Genomic DNA, 21,268 nt, shown 5'->3' with positions numbered 1-21,268 from the left:
GCACAGCTGCCACCTTGCAGGGCTCTGCAAGAGACCAAGGAATTGGGACAACGCAGGGAGCAGGGCAGAGAGATGCAGGGGCAGAGTCCAGGCAGGTAAGAGCAGAAGGCAGAGGTCTTCAGCAGAACTGCCAGCAAGTAACTGGGTCTGGAGCCAGTCGGGGCTGGGGCCAAGGGACCGGAGGAGGCCTTGAGAGGGAAATGTACCCTCTGTGTGCTGGGCTCCCGCACCCTCTCACTCCCCCAGCTCAGTGACCTTCAGGGCAGAAATGACAGTCTCCAGCTGTAGGATTTGCAGACGGGAGAGGAGGAAATCCAGTCTGAGGGAGAGCATCCTCCAGCACCAGCATGGGGTGGAAAGGAAAACGGAGTGTGTTGCAGCTCACTCCTGTCCTGCCACAGTTGGTGGCTGGAAAGCAGAAGCCAGGGCCAGTGTGGGGAGAGCAGTGATAGTCCCTGTGTGGCAGGACAGAGCTCCCTGTATGAGGCACAGAGGGAAGTGCCTGGGGAGTGCCAGTGATTCACAGCATTGAGACCAAGCACAGATAACTGGTTGAAAGGTCTCTCACCCTGCTAATCCTGCTTCCTTTCGATAGCTTTAAATCCATCACTTAAAAATTCAGTGTTTCTCTGTAGGAGAGCTGGGTGGCCTACAGGATGAATGGAGCTCTTCACCCGTGGGGCAGCAGGGAGACTCCAGAAAACAGGGCCAGGAAGGTGCTGGCATGTTAGCACGTAGTTGGGTTATAATTTACACACATACACCATATGCTTACTACCATTAGCATCTCAGCTTGGAAGGCACCCAGTCTCCTTTCACCCCTGAAGGAACTGACCTCATTAGAAAGCACTCAGAGGCCTGCGTGGATATATTTGCCTGCAAAATAGAGGCAGCTATGACTAAACCAAAGCCTTGAATATCAAGCTCTCTCCCCTTTGATGGAGTTGGAAAGATGGTACTTTTCACGGCGGGCAATCTCAAGTTGGCCATTTTCCCTGAGGGGACACAGCACACAAAGATATTGCTGCAATTTCAGTGACCTCAGGTGGCAAGCAATAGGGATCATTTGCACTTGCATATTTAAAATAACACCTATGAGAGATTGCCCAAGGGTCCAGTACAGATGAATTAGCTGGTAGGAGAGAAGTCTTTAATTGCATGGCCAGTCCATAAGATAGGACCTCAGGGGCAATTAAAATGGGATTGAGTCCATGCTTAAGTATGGGTTTATTATTGTCACTAGTACTTTTCACACTGAGTGTGACAAATACTGTTCCCCTCCTGCACTCCTCTAGGAAAGGTGCAACCATTTCAGAAGTCATAAATAAGCCTCAGGTAGGTGAGGTCCTCAAGGGTCAAACCAGCAGTCCCAGCTACACAGGAGGGCTTTGCCTCCAGGTGGACTTGTCTCCAAGCAGCTTACCCACTCTCCCACCACTTTGGAAGGCCACAGCCCAACACTATCCCTTCCTGTCTTTTTCCACTGTGTTTCTACCATCTCCACTTAATGAGTGCTGTAAAGCCAGCTCCCTGATCCCTGCACACAGCCCTGGGCTCCAGATGGAGGCCTGGGGGTAGGAGGGTTGCTGAGTCTGTATATTCTTCAGTATCTCCCTCCTTCACACTCCTCCATGCAGAAATATCCCTACTCCTATCAGCGGTTTTGGAGCTGACGTCTTTCATGACGCAGGTAACGTCCTACAGGGGCAATGAGGAATGATCTCCCCCCCCTCCTGGGGTCCCAGACCCTGCCCGCCCCAGCTGGGGAGACCTCATGCTCATCTTGTTGCTGGTGCTCACAGGATGCTGCTGGGTCACATTGGCTCGCTGAAGGTTGGGCCTGGTGACAAAGTGGAGCAGTGCTGATTTAGACCCACCCGGAGAACTGCCCTTTGAAACTCTGCTCCTTCATTCAGGCTGCTAAAGGGCCATACGGATGAAAGTCTTTGCATGCCCTCTTGACCAGCATTTCCAAGCACTGAAACCAGGACTGCAAATGTTGAAAGTGCTGGAGCTCAAGCCCACACTCCTGACTGGCATCTCCATCATGGTGTCACAAAGAGGACTTGGATCACAGACAGGAGCAATGGACTGTATGTAGTAGTTGCTCCAGGCAAGGAGCAAGACTCTCAAGGAGTGGCCTCAAAGGCAGCCTCACTGTCATGCCAGCATGTACCTACTGTGGAAAGGTGTTTCTAGAGACCACATCCCATTCCCTGTCCTGATTTGACCACATGGGAACCTTTGCAGTGGAAAGAAAGGGCACTATGGGGCCAGGGCAAAGTGAGTTCACATAGTGAATGCCTAAAGGGAGGTGCTGAAGTGCTGTCATGCCTTGGTGCATAGTGTCAGAGCTCTCTAACTAGTTAAGTGCTAAATTCCTTCATCAACTCCAAGCTACTGCCTCAGGTCAAAAGCAACCTCCACCATAGTGAGAGAAGCAAGTTCAGCTGCTCTTTAAATTCCTTCCTTCCTTCCTTCCTTCCTTCCTTCCTTCCTTCCTTCCTTCCTTCCTTCCACACCATACCCGCTTTTGTCCCCAGAGCTCTTCCCTGTCATGCATTAGCAGCTGCAGGAGGGGATAAGCAGTGAAAGGGAGATGAAGGAGAGCTCTGCTTATCTCTCCCAGAGGGAATTTCTCACCTCCACTCTGTTCTGCTCAGCTGCCCAGGAGGCAGCCCTGGCGACAGAGACAGCGTCTGGCCTGCTGTGTTGACAAAGTCACAAGAGATGTGGAGTGCACATGGAGATCAAGGCAGGGCTGACATAGGCTTTAAGCCCATTCTCACTGCTCTGTTCATCAGAGAAAGGAGGCGGGGGTGGGGGTGGGAAGGGGAGAAGACTTGTCTTCTGCACTGTGCGAGACCCAGCAGCAAACCTTGGCTCCTCTGTTTCCCCAGCCCAGCTGCTCTCAGCCACTTATGCTTCCCTGCCTGGTCCCAGCCAGAGACAGCACAGGGTTGACAGCAAGTCATTCCATGACCTTTGCAGAGAGAGCAGAAAATGTTTTCCTTATATTCGAGTAGCACTGTAAAAAAACTGGTGAAAGTTCCTGTGTCAAACACACCAAAGTTTTGTTCCCAATCTTGACAGTGAAGCAGGCTCTTCAGGGCAGGCATCCACAGAGCATGTTGTCTCCTTCTTGTTCTTCTCCTCTCCTATTGCACTCCTCCTCTGGATGGTTCCTCATTCATATGCTTATCTGCTGAGTTTGGCATCAACCCTTAGATCTGAGTGCTCTGCCCACGATCCTGCTGCACCCCTGTTTGCAAAGGATCATGATGATGTACACTATAACTGCCTGGCAGAGGAGGGCAAGTTCGCATTTGTCTGGCAGTTTTCATGCACACCACTCAACTGATTGCAAGTGCTCATCTGTGCCTCTCTTTAGCACGGAGTTCACTTGCCAGAGGGGTTTGCCCGTTTCCACAGGCTGGGACCAGAACTATTGCCAACACTTCCAGAAGCAAGAGCAAAGCTGCTCCAAGTGCCTCCTCCCTGCATCCTCCCAGACATCCAGGCTTTGTTGCCCCCTACTTACAGCCTCCCAGCTGCTTGCACCACTTGCCCCCTTCATGCCAGAATCTGCCCATGCAGCTCACTTAATCTAAGTGGGAAACTCAGGAGTGTTGGGTACACTCAGAAAAGCCTACCTCTTGCACTGAAGTTCTCCTGAGCACTTTGTGCTCTGGTCTCTGGGTACTGGCACCTGGTAAGAGATCAGGGGAACCTAGCGGTCTGCCAGGACTGAGCACACATCTCCAGTCCTAAATGACTGCAGTCCTACCTACTTTGGCATATTGAGATGAATTAGTAATAGCACTTCAGTACTGGTATAACACTAGCTATGCTTCCTAGTACAGAAATGTTCCTTTAAAAAAAACACCCCATACCTCTACATGTCTCAATTTCACTGTGAGGCTGGCAATAATAAAGGCCAGTTTAGCCTGAAATAGCTGAATTTTTAATGGTGCTCAACTTCCACTGAGGACAATAACGAATCCCATCCTGTGAGGGGGCAGCAGAAGTGGTGCTGAAAATCTGGTTGGCAGTGCTGCTGCTGCTGCTGGCAGTCCCAGACATGCAGCAGTGTGGATGCAGGACATCTCACCAGGAGGGAAGAGCAAGTAGGACTTCCCCTTCCCTGACGCTCTGTCTCCACCTTTGTGTTGCAAAAACAAAGAGTTTTGGGTGTGATCCCGCCCTGTGCCCAGCAGCAGCTTTGGCGGTTGCGTGCACAACGTGCCCACTCCTGGTGCTGCTTATGGAGGAGGAGGTTGTCTGTGCCATGGGCACGTTCCTTGGCCCCTGAGGCACCATGCTTCTCCCTCTCCAAAGTACACATGCCTGCACCACCTCCCCTGTGCCAGCAGCGGAACTGTTGCTGGAGACTTTTCCATGCTGCAAGCCATGCTGGATGAGGTAGGCCAGGCTCTTTCCAAGGTGCCCGACCGCCTCCTAACACGAAATCACAGAGCTGATCGATGCAGATGAGCACGTAGAACAGTGTATACTGTCTCAGCCTGACTATAAGAGCTTATGGTTTACAGCCAAACATGGTTTGACCTCCTCCAGGATTGCCCAAGGGAGGAGGGCTCTTCTTCTCCAACTCTCCTTTTCTCATTTTATTGTTTTGACCCTTATAGCAATATCCAAGTAAATCCCTCAGACTAGAAATCAAGAGGTTGCATTTTTACTCGGCGGTCACTGGAAGCTAGGAGCAAGGAGACACATGTACTAATTTACTGTGCCACCTAGAGTAGTGCATACAGGGTCAAGGATCCACCACCAAAAACTAGAGGGAGGGCCAAATCTGTATGATGCAAGGCATCAGAAGGAAAAAATATCACAGGAGGAGGAAAAATCCCCTGACACTACATATACATGTGTGTCCAACTAAAAACCACTGCCAGAGCAAACTGTGAAGACCCTAGGTCAGAAGGAATAGAGCTACAGTAGCATCTTCATCTGATTTGGCTCCTATGCTGAGAAGAGGAGCCTGTGGCAAGCAAGCTGGCAAAGCCTGACAGAGCCAAGCTATACAGTAACATTAGCTGTTAGGAGCAGAGCCTCTAGGCGACTCAGTCTAGGCATTTTTTTAATTTATTTTTTTTTTGTCCCCAAAGTCTTACTCTGCTTTTTCCGACTCCAGACTTTGACAAGCATTCTGGACAGCCTAGTAATTGTGTGCTAAGTGTATAATCCTAACGAGAATGGAAAGACCTGACTCTTTGGAAGCTTCTGCAAGACTTCAAAGGAATTACCAGGAATTACCAGGTGGTTTTGAAACACATCCACTTGCTAATACAGATGGGGGCTGTCACCCCCATAGGCACCACTGGCAATTCAGTGCCTGATCTCTTGTGGATTTATACACATCTGGCCATCCCACTTCTGGAGTCCTTATGTGGAAAGGCAACTGCAATGCACTTATCAGACTGTGCACAGATGCTCACCTGCCTGCCAGCTGCTTCCTGCTGCTCTGATGACTTGCTTCATCACTCCCTCCTTGTGAACATCAGCCTTTTCGACACCAGTCAGCTGCAGTCATAGCTGTTACTTAATTACTTGCTCCTCAGGAGCTGCTTGCCCAGAAATACAGAGGCGCTGACCTATCCTCTGCACTCTCCCTGGGTGCCAGACTGCACCCACGGGGAGGTCTCAGCCCCACCACTCACTCCTCACCTCCTGGAAGCAGCGAGGTGGGTGGCAGCATTTCATCCCATGTACAAGCACTGCTGCATGCAGTGCTCAGAGCCAGCAAGGCCAGAGTGTACCATCGGTCTGTACCCCAGATCATAATGCCCCAGCCCTCTTAACAGCCCAAGAGTACACAGACACACGCACACGTACTCTCAGCCTGTGCCCAAGCAGAGCCTCTGATGCAGACATGCTCTCCTACCTGGCACTCATAGACAATGGAAATGGTCTCATTAAAAAAGCTGTAGACAGAATGAACCACAGTTTCCTGCAGGCCTAGTCTGTGGCCCTTCCCAATGAGATGAGATTGGCAAAAAGAAACCAGCCCATCACACAGAGCTGCTTGCTAGCTTTAAGCAGCACCAGGAGGAAACACCCTGCTCACCACTCTGGGACCAGGCTCACCCTAGGAAAGGAGTGGAAAGGAGAAGCACTCTTTTGAGATGGTGAAGAAGCCCTTGATCCACATCAGGGGCTACCAGGGAACAGTGTTCCTGGAGTCACAGTGCATGCAAGGAACTGCATGTTGCAGGATGTAGGCAAAGGAAATGTGGTAGTAGTGAGAGAAAAGAGATCTCCACAGAGGAAAGCAACCCCAGTGTTTTCCCCAGGATGTGGCAGTGACTGTGTCTTGCTCTGGGCTGGTCTGCTCCATTCCAGAGAATGTAAGAACTAGCACCTATTTTACTTGTCTCTGACAACTCTGGCTTCATTTGCTTGTAACTTGCCACTTTCACCACTTGAGTTGACATTTTCCACGCCAGGCATCTGCCTTAGCTTGTTACAAGAAAAAGAAGAGATAAAAAACCAAACCCAGCAAAAATACCTACACATATTTAGGGATTTTGACCATTTTCAGAGTACCAGAAGAAAAAGAGGTTATTTTGTCAATGCTAAAAAAAATCAACACAACTTGTTAACTGAGAATTTACAGCTTAAAGAAAGAACTTGAAATTAGGCAAGGGAAGTGCCTAGCTGCCTAGAATAGGCCTCCACTGTCCCCAAGAAAAATATCCCAAATTTTGATTCAGTTATGAGCTTGATACTCACACATAACAGACTTAGCAGAGTTGGCGGCTCCATGCTGCAAATTTTCTGCCCCAGGTGAGTATGCAGTATGTACACACATAGCTCTCAAGTGTTGAACCAAAATGGCCCTACACCAGAATATCTGCACGTCTCTATGTCAGTGTGTTTGGGGTGGGGCATGTTGATGGAAATTTTACTTTCTCTAAAGAACATATGCATTTGCCTTGTAAAATCTTGCTGAATTACCCAGTCCCAGTTTCCAAACATTACCTGAAAACACTTGCCAAGTCTACCCTAACTTCATTCACTTTACACACCTTTTGATTTCTGCCATGCACCGAGATTGTGTATCACAAGCAGCTCTGGTTTCCTTTCCTAGAGAAGCCAAATTCATATTCACCAACACTGAGATCAATGCAAATAAGAAAAACACACAGAAAAAATGTAACATGATGGTATTTCCACAGTATCTGATCTCCTTCTGCACCAGGAGGTAAATCCTAGATGCAAAGAAAACCCTAATACCATCACATCCTCACTGGTAAAGTTTGACAATATTTTTAACCTCTATTGCTATGTAGGCTCTTACACTTTCATCTCTGTGGTTTCCAAGCTAGTCCTAAGCAATATTGATTATGCCTCTGAGGTTTGGGTCTCTGATTCTTTTATCTTGCACCCAGGGGAGGAACTGGGGGAATATTTTGAAGCCTCCTGTCTCAGGCATTATGCTTTTGGATAGATGTTGCAGAGTGGGGAAAATAGCCCAAGAATGTCTGCTCCCACAACAGCTCTAGAGAGGAAAGCTGGCTAAAGGAAGGTTATGGCCCTTTTTGCCAAGGGCTACTGAGCTACATCTTCCAGGGTATCTGGAGGTCCAGATTTCCAGATTCAGCTTCCACACCAGCAGCCCAGAAAGCAGAAAGCAGAGTAAACCACAGTATTAATGTACCTTTCATATCAGGATCCCTAGGCATTTTGTATCAGTTTCACCTCCCAACAGACCAGAGAGACTGGGTAATAATTATTACTTTTTCCTTTTGCAGAGGAGAAAACAGACACTGAATGTGAAATGAATTACCCACAGAGAGCAAATAAGTCATATGCAAAGTTATGAGAGGAGCCCAAGTGTCCTGACTCCTTTCTTCCTTCTCTGACCATGCCAGTGAACTGGAATAGCAAATGCCACACACACATGCTGTTGCCTTGTAGAAATGCTTCACTCTTTAATTTTACTCAAGACTTCCATGTACACTTCTTCCTTGCCCTTTTAAGTATTTATCCATAGCTATGTCTAGCCACACTGATGAATATAGCAAAGGGAGATGGAGGGCAAAAGAATCGTGATCCAGAGCAATGGGTATTCATGGGGTAGGAGATGGAATAGGAGTATTTTCCTCTTCTCCCGCACTTATTAGCATAGAAAGATTTGTAGGAAGAGTAGTGGGGTTTTCTAATTAGACCAACTGATGCATCTGGGAGAAGACAGGCAAGCTGTCAGGAGCTTGAGCTCTTCTTTAGGTCGGAAAGAGACACATCAAACCTCAAGCTAAGTACAGATTGCAAACAAGTATTCCAAGTTTAACTCCAGTGTGTCAATCAGCTAGCTGTTTTGAAGAAAAGGGGGTTGTTAGTGCATCCACAACAGTACGAAATATTAACAAGGGAGAGGGGTAGAGACTGCTCACTTTCATATAATAAGTACAGGCAAAAGTTCTTGCGAGGCAAATAGCAAGGGATTAGTGGAAGAGTCGGCAGCTGGGGAAAATTGTAAAACCAGTAGAATCTTAGAATCATAGAACACTCAGAGGTGGAAGAGAGCCACAAGGATCGCTGAAGTCCAACTCGTGGCCCTGCACAGGACAGCCCCAAGAATCACACCATGTGCCTCAGAGCATTGTCTAAACACTTCTTGAACTCCGTCAAGCTTGGTGCTATGACCACTTCCCTGAGAAGCCTGTTCCAGTATTGGTGCTGTAGCCTTGGTTTCAATTAAAGTACTTTAATTCCCTGCTCATCTTTTGAAGATGTCTCCTAGGTTTCCCATAAGGATCACGATCAATTCTGTGACAGCATGACTGTTTGCTCTGTGAACAGTCCTCTCCTGTCTGTGCAAGCCTTTTCCTGTTGTGTACCAATGCTCTATGTGAGTTCTTTCATGGCATAGGAGTGGTTTCATCCCCCACTGCTTTCCCTGAAGACACAGGGCATGCTGGAGGACATGTGTCACGTTCTGCATGCCACTGGGTTGCCTTTGGGACATCTTAGTGATTTTATCCTCTGTTGTTCAAACAGAATTTGAATTCAGGGTGACAACCACCTTGTTGTGTCATGTAAAATCCCCAACATGGGTTGCTTCTTCCTAGCCTGACTTAATGCTAGTGCCACCCAACGCTTCATCCCCATCTTTTGATCACTGCTATTCCCTATCTATGTCTTCCTGTGAGAAATGGCATAGAAATGGGAGCTTTGCCGAGTCCTCACCACACAATTCATTGCAGAGTAGTCTCTTCCTGCTGCATTTCACCCTGTTTCAGACATCTCCCTTTCTGACTCTCTCATCCCTCTCTCTTTTAATCTCTGCTGTTTGTTCTATGAAACTATTCATCAGATAATTCCCACAGATGGCTCCTAGGCATCAGTTCACTCATGAACAGCTGTGTGTAATTCTGCTTGAAATACCAGCTGCTCGGAATGGACGTGCAGGTGCTGCGGGATCCTTCTGTCCCTTGTCATGAGGGGAATCCTTTGGACAGTGCAGATATTCTCATCTACACGCTCTGAAATAGTTTCCTAGGGTCAGTCTCTCTTGTCTGATGTTCATAGTGGAGCATGGTGAAAGCTCAAGGCAGGATTGCCATGTTCAAAAGGTGTTTGATAAATTAGTAGCTATGGATCAGTTTAACCAGAGATGCAAACATCTCTGGGCAGATTGGACAGTATGGCCAGCAAAAGCTGATTCTTCAACAGGCTTGGGTAGCTTCCATGCCCATTACGTTAAAGGAGTATAGAGATGAATAAATCAGCATCCACTGTTTGCTCCATCCTTTGTCCATGCATTCCTCCATCAGCACAAACCAACCAAAGCCTTTGCTTGGGCCCATTCCTAACAGCACATCTGAACCCTACTCTAGCTGAGATCACATATGTCAGGTTGATGGGCCTGCTTTCCTCCAAAGACAGGCTTAAAACAAAACCAAAGCCACTCACTTAGAGTTTGGGGCTTAGAAGAACCTTTATCTCATGAAAAGAGAGATTAAAGCCCTCTGATAATTTATAAAGTGCTTAAAAGTTTAAAGGGGAATTGGGCATTTATCTGAACAATGAGATAACATGAAGAGCGCAAAGGCCACGCATAAGGCAGCCCTGGGGTTCAGTCACTTCACCGCAGAGAGCTTGTGCTTCCAACCATGGATCTGATCCTGGTCCCTGAAATAATAGCCAGACTCCCAGACTACTGGACTAGTAGCCAGGCCAGTCTGACATGTCCCTGTGGCTCAGACATGCAGTCACGTAACTCTCGCCTAGAAGGTCCTTGGGTGTCCTCATTTAGTGATGCCTGGCAGCTCCTGTGGTGACACAGGCTGGATGACCCGGATGCCTTCGAGTGAACATCCTGGCATTGAGGGCTTCTCCCACCACACCAATGGCCTGTGCTTACTTAATGACGGTGTGCGGTGTATTCGGTATGCCCTAAGCCAGATATAGTTGGCCCAAGTGCTCTCAGAAGCTTGCCCAACCTGTTTTCATTTGAGTTGGTATTTTAAACAGCCAGTTATTATTTGAGTGGTTGAGTCCATCATTCATTTACTCTCCTGGTAGACTTTTGCTGTCTTCCCAGTTGTCTCTCTGCTCATTATCCACTTTGTCTGTTGCTGACAGTGGTGTCCTGGCAGACTGAGACCACCATCAGACAATGGAGGGAGGAGCATGTGTGGGACACAGAAATTACCCTGGAACTGGCCCTGGGTACTGGAACTAGCTCCTGCAGGAGACAGGAACTCACAGGCTTACAGTGAAATGCCAAGCTCAACTGTTCTTCAGCATTTCACACACATAAAGGAAACAAGTTGCCCTCTGAGCAAGAAGGCTAACAAAGCCTGGGGTTCCTGGGGAAAAGAGATGTCCTTTGTCCCCAGACATCTCCTCCTCAGCCGCTACGTTAATCCTTACCCCACAAAATGCAAGAGACAATGGCAGTATGCATAATCTAGAGCTTGATACCTGCTGGCGGGCAGGTCACATTCACACATGATGATGGTGTGGTAAGCTGATGTCTAAGAGCCTCTTCAGAAATCATTGGTCTGTATCATTTCATCTACTCTGACAGCCAAAAAGTTAATGTTTTTGAAACTTCTACTGCCCTTTCAGATGTAGTTGAAACTGACTGATGTGAGCTACCGGAAGAGGGGAGGATGGATAGCCAAACAAGCACTGTTTCCTTTGGAAAATGGGCTTTAAAAATACCTTGCAAATAAACTAGACTTTCTTCCTTTGTGCTGACCTTCAGTAAAACCACGTCCTTCATACAGCAGTCCTAACCTCAGTCATCCTAGCATGCAGACAGAGCAACCTGGCCAGGCCCACCCTCACTGGACCAAACTCCTGTCTCTCATGAGTAAATGAGCACACTTGCATGTGCTTTGCTGGCAGTCCACAAGAGGATCAAAATGTTCCCAAAAAAATGCATTATGCAAACTGTCTGCCAAATACTTATTTTGAAGGGCCTTTTTTGCAGCTTTTCAAGTCCAAGTTGAAGATGAAGGTTCTCTCTGGAGATTTTGGTGGATCACTTGATAGACAGGGCTTTGTCAGTCTCTGATCTAAGGGTTGAGAGAACTGAGTTCCCTTCCTAGTTCTCTCTAGGAACTTTCACACGATCTCAGAGGAACAATTCCCTTTTGTATTTCCTCCCTCAGAGTTTGTCCATCTGCTTTGTCTAAATTGCTTTCTCTTTGGAGAGGAAGTTGGCATTAGTGAAGACGTGACCAGCATTTCCAGAATGGGGCCATGAACTTGACAGACAGGCCACTACAACCTTAATGGCACACAACAGTTGATAAGGACTTCGCTAGTCTTCATTTCTGGAGAAATATTTGCAAAGAAATAAGTATCATGGAATCAGAGGATCACTGAATATTCTTAGTTGGAAGGGACTCACTAGGATCATCAGAGTCCAACTCCTAGCCCTGCACAGGGCATCCCAAGAATCACATCATGTGCCTGAGAGCATCATCCAAATGCTTCTTGAACTCTGGTAGGATTGGCGCTGTGACCACTTCCCCGGGGAGACTGTTCCAGCACCCAACTATCCACGGATGAATGTCTAACTAAACCTCTCCTGACACAGCTTCAGGCCATTCCCTCGAGTTCTGTCACCGATCAGTGCCTGCCCCTTTTTTTCCCCTCACGAGGAAGTTGTAGACAGCAATGAGGTCTCTCCTCGGTCTCCTCCAGGCTCAACAGACCAAGTACCCTCAGCCACTCCTCATACGGCTTCCCCTCAAGGCCTTCACCATCTTCGTTGCTCTCCTTTGGATGCTCTCTAACAGGTTAATATCTTTCTTATATTGTGGTGTCCAAAACTGCACACAATTTAAGGTGAGGCCGCACTAGTGCAGAGCAGAGCAGGACAATCCCCTCCCTCAACTGGCTGGCGATGCTTTGCCTGATGCCCCCCAGGACACGGTTGGCCCTCCTGGCTGCCAGGGCACTGATGACTCACGTTCAACTTGCCATCAACCAGGACCCCCAGGTCCTTTTCCGGGCACTGCTCTCCAGAATCTCATTCCCCAGCCTGTCTGTACATGCAAAGTTGCCTCATCCCAGGTGCAGAATCCGGCACTTTCCCTTGTTGAACTTCATACAGTTGGTGATTGCCCAGTCCTCTAACCTGTCGAGGTCTCTCTGCAGGGCCTCCTTGCCTTCAAGTGAGTCAACAGCTCCTCCCAATGTTGTATCAATTGCAAACTTACTTAGTATTCCTTCCAGTCCTATGTCCAAGTAATTTATGAAGAGCACAGGGCCTCAGATGGAGCCCTGTGGAACTCCACAGTGACAGGTCGCCAGTCTGATGTTCCCCCATTCACTATTACCCTCTGTGCTCAACCCATGAGCCAATTGCTCACCCATCACATGATGTGTTTATCCATCTGTGTGCTGGACATTTTGTCTTGAAGGTTCCTGTGAAAGACACTATCAAAATGTTTACTGAAATCAAAAAAGATTACATCAACATGTAATACATACATAAGTAATTAATATATATCTAAAGGAATACATATGTATATATACACATATAATTTCACATGAATAAAGAACCCAATACAAAGGCTGGGAATTGAGGTATTCAAACTTTAAGAAGTCTCTCTGAAAATGTCTGGAAGTGTTTGGTCTGGTCATTGGTACTGGCAATGTATACAGGACATGGGAAACTGCTAGCAATTAGTGAGATGCACCACATAGCCAGGCCTGTCCAATACCTTCCATGCAGCCAGGTAAGGCTCTCTCCAGGGACTACTGAGTGTCAGTACTCAGTAGCCAACAGCACCTGTCTGCTGAAGAGGATTTTGTGTGTACATCAGCCACTTGGTTTGTGCGGTGCTGAGCATGGGAGCCACTGTGAGATGGAGGCGTTCAAAATATCCACAAAGCATTAGAACATTTTGGGGGTTTATGCTGTGGTTTGTCCTTTGGTTTAGGACACTACCAGAACCAGCCAAGAATGCTTTAGCGTGACAACATTCTCATTCGCATGGCTGGCATGCTAACATCCTCATTCTTACCTTGCATGTCTGTCAAGTGTAAGCAAAGTATCTATTAATTGTGTCTGACTGAATTTCAGCGCTCTTTTAAAAGGTCGTTGATAAAAGTTTAGACAATAGGCCAAGGAGAGGCTGAATCCCCATGGAGAACACACAAGGCATTCTCTTGTGTCACTGACTTAATAAGGAAGAATTGAATACACTCCTGTTTAGAAAGGCCCAAATACTTTGAAGGTTTCTGCTTGAATGAAAGTTGGAATTCACTTTGGCTGTGCTCTCACTCTCTGCATGCTCACCTCGCTTGCACTGCTCCATCCAAGGGCTTTTACTTGGAGAACATCTGCAAGAATAGCTAGAACACTGCTAGTTTTTTGTGGGAAATCCTGTTTCCAGTAGATACCTCCTTCTAAGTGTGAGACTCATCCTCCAAGGCCAGCAACAAGAGGTTATGCATGAGATTCAATATCCAAGACCATAAATGAGGTGATCAACACGTGCCAAGAAAATGAGGTTAACTCTGACTTTGAACCTTTGGGGATTTGCAAGAAACAAAATTCTGAGAGTTCATCTGGAGGCAAGACATAAATATATCACTTGAGATGACAATCAATCATAAACTCATGGGCTGCTTAAAAACATGACCAGGGCTGAAATGCCCCAGTTACATGACTGGAAGTGTTACTCACTTGGTTGCAGGCATGACTCCTCAGGTCCACATGGTCACCAGAAACCCAGCCAAGATCTCACCAAGTTGGCCCTAGCTGCCAATTCCAAGGCCCCTTCGCTTAGTCAAGTCCCCTGTGCAATACACACTTCCTGCCCTGTCTGCTGCCAAAGTCCCACTCATCCCACTCACCCCCAGCAGCAGATGGAAAATATCCACAGCAAGAAGCAATGAGAAAAATTTCTCTGGTTGGCTCCTTACCTCTCAGTACGCTCTGAAATCAGTGAGCTGTGCTGGCTCCCTATCCCAGAGAGTGCTGCCATCTCTCCCTTTCTATTTTAACTGCCTCACATAAGGAGTGGAAAATTCTGCAAGAGAATTAAGCTACCGGGAACACTGGTAGGCACTAAGCTGTGAATAACTCCTCACTTGCCTGAATCACAAGAAACACGTTACTGAGGGAAGCAGGGCAGACCATTGCCACAATGGGACACAGGTAGGGATGTCTCTGTGCCCCAGATGCCATGAAAAACAATACTCTGTGCATTACATTTATTATATACTTTTAGAAGAGCCCAAAGCAGCAAGATGTACCAGTCTGCACTGCACTACATCTTTGCAGCAGCTCCAGACCCAAGGTTCAAGCAGGCACTACTCAATTCCTGGTACAGTATCTCATGGAGCAGTGTACTAACATTTCATAAGCACTGTGTGTCCCCAGCACATGAACGTGAACAAATGCTCCGTGCCCAATGCACCTGAGTGTGGAGGCTGTGCATTACTGCAACTGTCACAATCACAGCTTCGGATCTCTGGTGATAACAGACATATTGTCTCTATTACGCAAACCGGCACCAGGTTGGGCCAAGCAACTCACAACAAGGCATCACTGGCATTCTAGGAACAGTTCTGGTCCTTTGCTGCCAAAACACACGGCTCACCGCACATCCCAGTGCAGTGACACGCAAACCGAGAGCTACAACCATCTTCCTGCAACCCTTTTGGGGCTGGCTAGGAGCATATTTGGGGGGGATACTGTGAAGCCCTGCTGGAGAAGGCCAGCAGCTGGATAGCTGTGGAGCAGCTCAAGTGAGATCTGACACCACCCAGGGTGCCTGTTGCTTATATAAAACAGCTAATAAAGCTGGTTATCATCCAGGCAACTCTTGCATTAGGTGTCAGTGGCCATGTGGAGGACTCCCAAAAGCGATATACGTGCTGGTTTTGCTGTCCAAGGAGAGAAATGTAAAATAGGAACTCAGCAGTTGAATTTTGTTGGTCCTTTAACAGACATCTAGCAACGAATGTAGAGCAAAGCTCTGTTCAAAAGGAACTTAAGCATGTGTGGATTAAAGTTAAGCATGTGTTTGTGTGCTGTCCTAGATCATATCCATTGCAATCTCAGGGCCTGTGTCTGCGGAGACTTTGTTGGCAGAAGGCATCTTAATGCAAAATGCCACCTACTGAGAACAGGCTTTCACTGGGGTTGCCTGATGGGAGGACATATCAAGCCAATGTGCAGAGACATAGAATTACCCCAGTAGGTGTAGAGGTTTCAAACATTTTTAGTCACACTCATCAGCAAGAAGAAAAAAAAAAGCAAAAACAAACCAACAGCTGCATCATGCTCACAGATTTTTGTGAAAAAGCCTGGAAGGCACATAAAAGAGACATACACCTCTGCCTGCTGAGGACACATTCTCCCATTCCTTAGGGTGAGAATGTACTGCAGTGTTTTCAGTTGCAACTAAAAGCATGAGAGGCAAGGCCTCAGTGAAAACTCATCCAAGGAAATTGTAAAAGTACATTACAAGAACCAGGGGCATCTAAGAAACTGGCAAGCAAAACTTGCAGTAGGAGGTGTTTGTTTACACAACACTGTAGAAGTCCTTGCCACAAGATGCTGCGAATACCACCAGTTCACAGGGTTTCAAATGTGTAGAAAAAGAAAAAAAAATGCAACAAATATACTAGGTCTCCTCAGAAAGTCCCCAAAGTACAAATTGTGGGATGCTAGGGAAGATTTGGGAGGCATATCACATTTGCCTTCAAATAGTGCTGTTTGCATGTGTTATCAGCCACTGTTGGAGACAGGCTGCTGGGCTCCAAGAACCCTTGGTCTGACACAGCACAGCTGTGCATCCTCTGTGGACATGCACTTTTTGGTTAATGGGGACAGAAAGAAGCAGCAGACTCCCAGCAGTCAGTGCCATAGGGAACACCTTGGATCAGGCTCCATCCCATGGCTGGTTGTGCATGATGAGGGAAAGATATTTTGCTCAAAATGAGATAAGGCAGAGATTTGAATCAGGGCATTTCTCCCTAGGCACAAACACTAGCATGCACCCCTCATATTTCAGCTCTGAAAAATGTAAGTTTCAGTCTGAAAATCACATTTCACACACAAAAAATGGAAATTTGACACAACGCACTCTCTGCCAGAATAGCTGAAATATCATGGCTTTGTCCCAACACAGGCTGAGAGCTAATTAGAAATCTTTCAAAGTTGTTCCCAAACAGAACTGCTTTTCTCTGATTATCTACTATGGCAGCTTCACTCCAGAAATACACAAATATGTCCAAAAATACAAGGATGTGTATCAGCAATTTGTAAATGTATCTGCAAAAAAAATGGCATGGTCTATTTTACAAAAAAGTGGGAGCATAGTTAACCATGGTTATAAGTTGAAGCTACGAAAATGCTCAGATGCTGTTTTTCCAATGTTATGATAGGAAATGCCAAAGGCCAAGGGCACAGGCAGTGCTGAGGGGAAGCTGGCAGAGGGTCTGGGATGTCAGCCACAGAAGGAAACTTCACAACAGAAAAGTACAACAGAAACACAGTAAAGCATCATTCTAACACAGTAATGGCAATCTAGGCATCCAAAAACACAGACCAGACTCAAAAAAACCTTAATGAGCTTTGTTTAAAAATAAAATAATTAAAATCCAACATGGTAAGCTGCTGGTTTCATGTCTACAACAGAGCCTTTAAGTCTTCAGAGTTCCTACTCCCAAACTTCTATTAGTGACTCTTTGGGCTGGAAGGGTGTTTAAAGAAAAGCAGCAAATGTGTGGGGGGAAAAAAATACCTGATTTGGGTTTTTTTCAGACTTGTTTTCTTGCCCCAGTCATTTTGAAATTCTTGCTGTTACATGCAGAGCAGCTCTTGCCTAAGTAAGACTTTGGCCTAAATGTTTACCCTGAAAAAGACTTCTGAAAATAACAAGATCAAAGAATAGGTCCAAGGATCCATCCATGACTATCGACACCAGAATAAAATTTAAAACAAACGAACAAACAAACAAAACAGAAGAGAAATTTGCTATATGTCTTTAAAAAAATATCAGCGGTAGCACGAAACAGTGCAGCCAAATTTTCTGGATAAATTGGTGAGTAAATCCACTCAAGTGGCTTATGAGCAGAATACCCTGCAGAGTGTTAGCAAAAAGAAGGAACAAAGATGTTAGTTGGTTTTGCAACACAAAAATGAAAATGAACAGAAAATGAAAAAGAATGCTTAAAAGTAGCTGCTTCTCTGTGTTGACAGTTCCTGACATTCGAAGTCATTACTGAATGATTAACTTACCAACTCATTAGAGGTTATTTACATTGTTTATGAGCATATGACTAATTACACAATGAAGATACCAAAACATAATCACCTAATAACAGCATATGGCTGTGGCATAGATGAATTGGATGAGCAAGGAGATCCTGTCTAAGTGCTCCCAACAAGCCCCAGCCTGCCCTGATCATGGGGTGCGTGAGGCTCCTTCCTCATCTCTCACAAGCAGCAAATCCGGAAGAGGCAAGGAAACTTTCTAGGGATACTTGCTATAGAGGGGCCACAGTCCAGAGAGAAAACGAGGAGGGCTGCATGAGCATCCTTGCAGGGAAACAGAGGTAAGAGGCCCTGTACAGAGCCTCAATACCACTGTCACTGACACGGAGGGTGTAATCAGGACAAGTGGTATTTGGGAGTGGTTCTCATTTTGACCAGAGGCAAATTCCAACACAAGAGAATTTGATCCTGATGAAAGGTGTTTGACAGGCAGTCTTGAAGATCGAATGGCAACATCGGCGCAAATTCAAGTTACACTAACAAATGAACTTTTTACAATATCACGTTTCCTATTTCTGATAGGCTTTCCCTGATCTCTTCACCATTTAAAAACAAAAAGGCTGACATGGTCCTGACTTAACCAAAACTAATGTCTCAGGGTAAAGGGTTCTCTCAAGGATGGTAAGGAGAAACAGTGACATTGAAGACCTAGCTCCAAGCTGGATATCAGCTGATATCAAGTTCCAAGCTCCAAGATGATATCAGAGAAGCTCTTCAAGTGCTGTAAGGTGTTCCCTTTGTAGAAAAACCCCACACAGGAGGAACATTCACCAACAGCTCACAGTGATGTGAGCTCTTCTAGCCCAGTTGGGCTGAACCTCCTGTGCTCAGGAGGATATCCTGTGCAGCCAGCCCCAGAATCTGGGGAGTGTCTGGTACTCCTGAAGGCCGTGCTGCCATTCAGCAGGACCTTGATAGGCAGGAGAGTTGGGTGGAGAGAAACCTGATGAGGTTCAACAAGGGCAAGTGCAGAGTCCTGGGGAGGAATAGCCACAAGTACCAGTTCAGGTTGGGGACTGACCTAGTAGCGAGTAATTCTGCTGAGAAGGACCTGGGAGTATTCGTGGATGGCAAGTCGACTATAAGCCAGCAGTGTGCCCTCACAGCCAGGAGAGCCAATGGTATCCTGGGGTCCATTGGGAACAGTATGGCCAGCCAGTTGAGGGAGGTGATCCTGCTCCTCTACATGGCCCTAGTGAGGCCACATCTGGAGAGCTGTGCCCAGTTCTGCACTCCTCAATACAAGAAAGACAAGGGGCTACCAAAGAGGGTACAGTGGGGGCCCATAAAAATGGTTAAGGGTCTGGAGCATCTCTCTGATGAGGAGAGACTGTGGGAGCTGTATCAGTTTAATCTTTAGAAGAGAAGACAGGTGTCATGAGGATGGTTGCCAGACTCTTTTCAGTGGTACTCAGAAACAGGATCAGGAGCAACGGCCATAAACTAATACACAAGAAGTTCCATCTCAACATAAGGAAGAATTTCTTTACACTGAGGGTGGCAGAACACCGGAACAGGCTGCCCAGGGAGGTCATGGTTTCTCCCTCCCTGGAAACATTCAAAACCCATCAGGGTACATTCCTGTGTAACCTGCTATAAGTGACCCTGCCTTGGCAGGGGGGTTGGACTGGATGATCTCCAGAGGTCCCTTCCAGCTCTAACAATTCTGTGTGATCTTGCCAGGGGTCCCGTGTGCATTGGGCTTGCAGATGCACTGTAACAGGAACACTGAAGCATGGCCGGGTCAGGAGAGTGCAAGACTGCCTATTTACCCCCCAGTGGCTGAGAAAGCCAGGGACCCTCGATGCTTCATAACATCAATGGCAGTAATGTTTTGGATGAGGTTCTTCCAGAAAAAAGTGCTTTATGGAAGACAAAAAAATCAGCCAGACTTATGGTGCCACTTATGAATGTCATCTTCTAGAAGCCATCTCATCTTATGCTATCACAGCATCTGCTTATCAGAAAGTTGCCTGCATCCCCCCCAGGACCCCACAGATCAGTAGTGGAGACATGGCACCTCACACAGCCTGGATCCCTGTGCCTCCAGCACTGTGACCCAAAGCTGCGACGCCTGATGGAACCATATGCCCCCGGCTGGGAAGCAGAGTGGTGGCAGAAACAATGTGGGACTACAGCCATGGCTATCTGATGGCACCTGTAAGGAGCTCAGTTTGCTGCCAACTAATATCTGTTCTCAATGGTGCTTTCTCCACTCCTCTTTCTCAACCAAATATTTTTGCTACTGTTTGAAGGCACTGCCACATGAAGGGCAGGAGTACATTAAACTTAGAATAGGGCTTGCTGGGAACACTTAGAGACCACCTCTTAAATTTGAATACAGCATATGCTGAAGGCTCCAGAACATTCTGGGTGGAACTTGCCCACTGAATTACTGGAAGCATTGGACAGTCACACACAGAGTCACAGAATCACAGAATACGACAAGTTGGAAGGGACTCACAATGATCATTGAGTCCAGCCATTTGCCCTGCACAGGACAGCCCCAAGAGTCACACCATGTGCCTGAGAATATCATCCAAACACTTCTTAAACTCTGTAAGGCTTGGTGCTGTGACCACTGCCCTGGGGAGACTGTTCCAATGCCCAACCAGCCTCTGGGTGAAGAACCTTTTTCTAATATCCAACCTAAACCTCCCCTGACACAGCTTCAGGCCATTTCCTCAAGTCCTGTCACTGGTCACCAAAGAGAGATCAGTGCCTGCCCTTTCTCTTCTTCTCACAAGGAAGTTGTAGACTGCAATGAGGTCTCCCCTCTTCTCCGGGTTGAACAGACCAAGTAACCTCAGCCGCTCTTCACATGGCTTCCCCTCAAGGCTCTTCACCATTTGTATTGCCCTCCTTTGGATGCTCTCTAAGAGCTTCATATCTTTCTTACATTATGGTGCCCAAAACTGCACATAATATTCAAGGTGAGGCTGCCCCAGTGCAGAGCAGAGTGGGACAATCACCTCCCTTGACCAGCTGGTGATGCTTTCCCTGATGTTCCCAGGACACAGTTGGTCCTCCTGGCTTCCAGGGCACACTGCTGACTCAGCACCCTCAGCATGACACAGGGAGAGACATAAGAAGAGCCCTTGCCTTGCCTTGAAATGTTTTTTTTTTCTATGACAGTGCCCAGAAAGGGGATTAATGTCTCCCTGATGGGGCAGACAAGCAAGAACAACATAGATGAAGCCCAATACCAATTTCTGCAGGCAAACCAGTGGCAGCACTACTGTGATTTACAGCTCCCTGTGCCTACAAGCTCCTCATGCTGCTCTTATTCCAACAACCCCAATGCTAACCATAAGCTCCAGTTTCCCATATGCTGTCAGCTTCATCCCAAGTTCATGCCTCCAAAGCTGCCAGGGATTTGTACCCTGAAGCCCAGAGACCAGACGCAGCTCCTTCTCTTTGGAGTGGCTCTTTTGGTATAAATGCAGACTGAAGCTCCAGCAGGAACTACATTGTCTCTGAAGAAACCGC

At 47.0% G+C, this 21,268-nt stretch overlaps 1 long non-coding RNA gene across 1 annotated transcript; it reads left to right on the top strand.

The window, feature by feature from the left end:
• Positions 1-2,125: 2,125 nt before the first annotated feature.
• LOC127469226 (uncharacterized) lies at positions 2,126-7,844 on the top strand. The gene is made up of 3 exons (XR_007903904.1): positions 2,126-2,283; positions 5,153-5,277; positions 7,773-7,844. It is a non-coding gene; the product is annotated as an uncharacterized LOC127469226 (long non-coding RNA).
• Positions 7,845-21,268: the final 13,424 nt, after the last annotated feature.

This window comes from Manacus candei, unplaced genomic scaffold (assembly GCF_025592945.1).
Source record: "Manacus candei isolate 608988 ecotype Guabito, Panama unplaced genomic scaffold, ASM2559294v1 h1tg000017l, whole genome shotgun sequence".
Lineage (NCBI taxonomy): Eukaryota > Metazoa > Chordata > Aves > Passeriformes > Pipridae > Manacus > Manacus candei.
The sequence above is the reverse complement of the archived record's forward strand: the minus strand, read 5'-3'. Positions and strand labels throughout refer to the sequence as shown.